General features: G+C 47.9%; 1 pseudogene; it reads left to right on the top strand.

The window, feature by feature from the left end:
- On the top strand, positions 2,002–5,478 carry LOC102187415 (annotated as a pseudogene).

The raw sequence follows: 5,910 nt of genomic DNA, 5'->3' as shown, positions 1-5,910 counted from the left end.
CAGTCCATTCTAAAGGAGAACGGTCCTGAGTGTTCATTGGAAGGACTGATGTTGAAGCTGAAACTCCAGTATTTTGGCCACCTGATGCGAAGAGCTGACTCATTTAAAAAGACCCTGATGCTGGGAAAGATTGAAGGCAGAAGGAGAAGGGTACAACAGAGGATGAGATGGCTGGATGGCATCACTGACTCAACGGACATGAGTTTGGGTAGGCTCCGGGAGTTGGTGATAGGCAGGGAGGCCTGGCGTGCTGCAGTTCCTGGGGTTACAAAGAGTCGGACACGACTGAGTGACTGAACTGAAATGAACTGAACTGAAAAGTTGAGAATGATGTTTTGTTTGGTGGAATTTCTGAGGATTTCAAGCCCAGAGGACAGCTTCTCAGAGGAGCCAGGATATGTAGGACTTTTTCGTGAGAAAAATAAGGTAGTCAGAACTTGAAAAGATTATTGTTAATTAAAGAGGACCAGTTATCTCAAGGAATTTGGTGCTTTTCTCTGTATGGGAAGATGTGAGTCTGGGCTCACTGCAATCATTCCTTTCACAGGCACGTCATCTTCCAGGGCCAATATCCTGTTCTTTTCTGTCATGAGTCCCCTCGGGGTGCACCGCTGGGGCAGTTGCAGTAGCTGTTGGGGTCCAGCCCCAGTGGATCCAGGGTAATTCGAAGGGGAAACGGCGTCGGCGATTAAAAAAGAATTATTTAATTAGAGATATAAAGAGAGATTAAGAAAGAATAGTGGAGTGGAGAAGATAGAGGAGAAAAGAGGCTGTATGCCTTGGTTTACGTAGAAAGCCAATAAAGTCCCGAGACAAGGGACTTGTACCGTCTACGTAGGCCACAAGCGCCCGTTTGAATAGCGGAGGGTGCCCTGCCTTGGGCTCCCTCTCGAGTGGGTCTTAGAAGCCAGGGCAAATAAGTATACATGGCGAGCCTCTATGCTCCAGATGGGAATGTAGCCTGAAAAGGGAGAATAAGAAAAGAATGACATGGGGAAGCCAAGCATTGGTGCAAGACCCACAACTTTATTTTCAAAGGCAGCTTATATACCCCAAGTTGTAAATAAAGAAATAATGGAATATGCAGAATTATGCAGGGGCAGCAGTCCTGACCCTTACTGAGACCAGGCTTTCTTTTTGCATACCTTCCTGTATACAAAAGGTCTCAGGTGATTTACATTATCTTCTGGCCAAGAGGCCTGTTAACATTTTTATGGCTCTCTTCCTAGATAAATGTCTATCAACCAGAAAACTCATTTTCTTCTGAAGTGTTTTTTCTTTAATCTGCATCACCCTCAAAGTACTAAATAAAGTTACATTCCTGTAGGACAAAGGTGCAGTGGGTTATAACAAAGAAAGTACTTAACTCAAAGATCTAATGTTGCTAACGCCAGGGCTACTACCTGTTTTTTCTACATACCAACTATATCTACAAATAAAAGATATGAAAACTTGGTAGCAAGTATTGGCTCAACAATGAAACCCTTAATCAGTCCTATTCTAATGATTTTTGACTCCTCGGAAGGCCCTACATTCCTAGGATGTTTCAAGCTTCCTGTGCCTCTCGTGGTCAGGAGGCTGTAAACAACCACATGCGTAGCTGTAAGAGTCCAGATAAACCTGTCAGGCTGGCTAGAAAGCCATCAGAGGGGTTTTTGGATTGAAACACTCATATTATGTCCAGGAGACTTATTATCTAAAAGCTCTAAATTAACTTTTTCCAGAAAAAGGTGGTGGGGCGACAGCCCCCTGTTAATGTCAGAGGAGTTGGTGAAAGGCATAATATAGTAAGGCAGACAGATTCTGGTTTTGGGGTAGATGCTTGAGTAGGTCCAGGGAGGTTCCCTCGAGATCCGACTCGCCTTTGCCTGTCAGGTCTCTTCCTCATGACCTTTGCCATGGGCAGGATTCCTCGTGCTGGCTCCCGGCAAGTAGCTAAGGGCTTGGCAGTGGGCATGAGTCTGTCTCTATCCTGAGTTCCCTCAAGACTCACCTTCCAGGATGGTGGCTGTGGCTGAGGGCTGTAACGTCCTTTGTTTACTGATACAGCAGCAACATTTTTCATTCACAGGAGGAAGGAAATGAAGTTATGCTCTGCAGGGTTCTTGAGTTGTTCAGGATGTGGTGATAGTAGCAATTTACGGCAGACTATAACCAGTGGCACCCCACTCCAGTACTCTTGCCTGGAAAATCCCATGGACAGAGGAGTCTGGTAGGCTGCAGTCCATGGGGTCGCTAAGAGTCGGACACGACTGAGTGACTTCACTTTCCCTTTTCACTTTCATGCATTGGAGAAGGAAATGGCAACCCACTCCAGTGTTCTTGCTTGGAGAATCCCAGGGACGGGGGAGCTTGGTGGGCTGCTGTCCATGAGGTCACACAGAGTCGGACACGACTAAAGTGACTTAGCAGCATAACAAGTGAGCATTGTGATAATCATGTAAGAAATATATCTATAAAGGAGAAAAGGAAGTATGAAAAATGTTCCATAATTCCGAAAGAATGCGGAAAGAGAAAAAACAGTTGGGAGAAATAAAAGCAAAGGAGAAAGTGGGAGCCATGACCTGTTAGGTTTTGGCCCAGCCTATCAACACCTAGTGCTGTGGCCAGACCAGCCCTGTGGTTCCTATTAGGATGGCAGTGACCGGCAGCAGTGTGTTCCGTGCCTGACTGCCCAGTCATGTCTGACTCTCTGTGATCCCATGGACTGTAGCCTGCCAGGCTCCTCTGTCCATGGGGATTTTCCAGGCCAGAATAGTGGAGTGGGTTGCCATGCCCTCCTTCAGGCGATCTTCCCAACCCAGGAATTGAACCCAGGTCTCCCGCACTGCAGGCAGATTCTTTACCAGCTGAGCCCCAGGGAAGCCCAGCAGCAGCGATGACCCACAGGGAGCTTTGAAAGGACCAGTTGTACTGCTCACAAGTCCTGGGCTTACCAGGAGCCCCTGAAGGCAGAGTGTGGGGTCTTGAGGGGAGAGAGCAAGCACTGGCCTGGGGTTCTGCTTTTATGGGGTTGAGGGTGAGGACCTAGGGTCCCCTAGGGTTTGGTGGGATGCTTTTTACTTGTTACTTTGTCTTCCCTGGTAGCTCACTGGTAAAGAATCCATCTGAAATGCAGGAGACCCAGCTTCAATTCCTGGGCTGGGAAGATCTGCTGGAGAAGGGATAGGCTATCCACTCCAGTATTCTTGGGCTTCCCTGGTGGCTCAGCTGGTAAAGAATTCACCTGCAAAGTGGGAGACCTGGGTGAATAGCTACGCTGAGTTTCTTTGGCAAGCTGATTCTGTGGGGTGGAGAAATTAAGGGCAGAATACTCACTGGGGAGGTGAGGGCTTGGGGTCACATTTCCCTGATTTCTTCCCAGCTCCACCTTCCCAAAGGGGGACCCTTATTTAGCCTTGACTGGAAGTATCAGGCCGGTACATCTTATCTGTGAGGCTGATCTTACTGAGAATATAAAGAGCAAAACGTTTTCCAGCACTCTGGAGATTCCACCCTCTTTCCATCTTTCTTCATCTTCTTTGTTTTCTTGTAAACACCCACTGTTTACTAAATGCATGGTTTCCTGCCATGTGGCCCTGTGCCCCGCTTCCTCTGCTCACATTTAGCTAACTGTCTGTTCTGACACCACGACTCACTACTCACTTTGTATGCGCAGATCTGGATTGTGTGAACTGCCAGTAATACATCACTTGGCGGTGTGTAACCCTGTGTCTCAGAAACATAACCCTGCCTTGACCTTTAACAGGTGGAAGAATCCTCAGAGCTTTCTGAAAGACTGTCTCCCCAGTTGTAATCCTCAGGTCGGCTCTGTTGCAGGAAGGCGGACCCCTTCCAGGGCCTGAAACTGGGCTCTTGTCTAACACTTGGAAATGAATTGCCCGGGGAGACACATGTGCTGGCAAAGCAAGAGATTTTATTGGGAAAGGGCACCCGGGTGGAGAGCAGTAGGGTAAGGGAACCCAGGAGAACTGCTCTGCCGTGTGGCTCGCCATCTCGGGTTTTATGGTGATGGGATAAGTTTCCGGGTGGTCTTTGGCCAATCATTCTAATTCAGAGTCTTTCCTGGTGGCACACGCATCGCTCAGCCAAGACAGATGCTAGCAAGAGGGATTCTGGGAAGTAGACGGACACGCGGTGTCTCCTTTAGACCTTTCCTGAACTCTTCTGGTTGGTGGTGGCTTATTAGTTCCGTATTCCTCATCAGGATCTCTTGTCATAAAACAACTCATGCAAATGGTTACTGTGGTGTCTGGCTAGGGTGGGCGGTTTCAGTCAGTGTGCTTCCCCTAACAACTCGCCCCTGAGAGACTTCATACTCAAGATACTTCTTGGGAATTGGGGCGGAGGTCTCTTTCTTCTGTAACTTCTTCCCGCTGTGCATGGGCGTAGGCCTGCCTAGCAAAGCAGAAGTCTCTCTCTACCTGATCTAAGTTGGCGTGTTCCACATCTGAAACCAGCTTCCACCCTTGTAGTAACAGCAATTTAGTTTGAAACTGTTGGCCCCTCTCAGAGATGAAATAGACAAGGGCCGAACAGGAGACCTAATAGGATGGTCATCCCTGGTCCCCGGAAACAGAAGGCAACATTTGGGGTGAGGGCTGCAGGGTTTGTGACCCTTTTTGATTGGTTGGTGGTGAGGCAACAGAGCTGTGCTCCAGGAATCTTGTGTTCAGTCTGAAGTTCCCATCCTCCACCTGGGTGGGGGCTCAAAGACATTGTTATGCATATTTCTTTGAGTAGGAACCAGGACTCTGTCTGGAGGCTGTACCAACCTTTGATTGGAGGTCGCGGAGGATTTAATCAAGGCGGCGGCAGCAGCAACAACCACTTCCGAGGTGGAGGCGGCGGTAATTTCAGAGGCGGCGGCGGCAGAGGAGGATTCAGACGAGGGGACAGCCGCGGAGGCTTTAACAAAGGCCAAGACCAAGGACCTCCAGAACAAGTAGTTTTATTACGAGAGTTCCTGCACCCTTGTGAAGATGACACAGTGTGTAAATGTACCACAGATGAAAATCAAGTACCTTATTTCAACGCTCCAGTTTATTTAGAAAACAAAGAACAAGTTGGAAAAGTGTATGAAATATTTGGACAGCTTAGAGATTTTTATTTTTCAGTTAAATTATCAGAGAACATGAAAGCATCTTCCTTTAAAAAGCTTCAGAAGTTTTATATACACCCATATAAACTGCTGCCGTTGCAGAGGTTTCTACCTTGACCTCCTGGTGAAAAGGGACCTCCAAGAGGCGGTGGCAGGGGAGGTCAAGGAGGAGGACCAGGGAGAGGCGGCAAAGGTGGTAGAGGTGGAGGTTTCAGAGGAGGAAGAGGGGGTGGTGGTTTCAGAGGAAGAGGACAGTAAGCGTAACAGTTGACAGAAACTTCACCAGTTGACTTCTGCATTAACCTCATAATCTACTTCAGTGGACCAGAAACTTGTTTCTTGAGCAAATTTTGAAGAACTGGTCTTTTTAGGACAGTGGAGAGGTGTTTTTACCAAGAAACTAAAGAGCTCCTGACTTTCCATGGCTGTTGGTGGGCCCTCACCATGTATTGACTTAGTCATGTTGAAGAATTTGCTAAATAAGATATTCGCTCATAATCAGAGTATCAGCTTTACCTGATGCTTTTCCATGAGTTCCCTCCATGTTAGGTGGAAATGGAGTGTTTGTTGGCACTTTTAAACTCCATTAAGAGGAAAATGCGGAGAAGGCAGTGGCACCCCACTCCAGTACTCTTGCCTGGAAAATCCCATGGACGGAAGAGCCTGGTAGGCTGCAGTCCATGGGGTCACGAAGAGTCGGACACGACTGAGCGACTTCACTTTCACTTTTCACTTTCATGCATTGGAGAAGGAAATGGCAACCCACTCCTGTGTTCTTGCCTGGAGAATCCCAGGGATGGGGGAGCCTG

This window comes from Capra hircus, chromosome 14 (genome assembly GCF_001704415.2).
Source record: "Capra hircus breed San Clemente chromosome 14, ASM170441v1, whole genome shotgun sequence".
NCBI classification, from domain to species: Eukaryota; Metazoa; Chordata; class Mammalia; order Artiodactyla; family Bovidae; genus Capra; species Capra hircus.
This window is presented reverse-complemented; position numbering and strand designations above follow the sequence as displayed.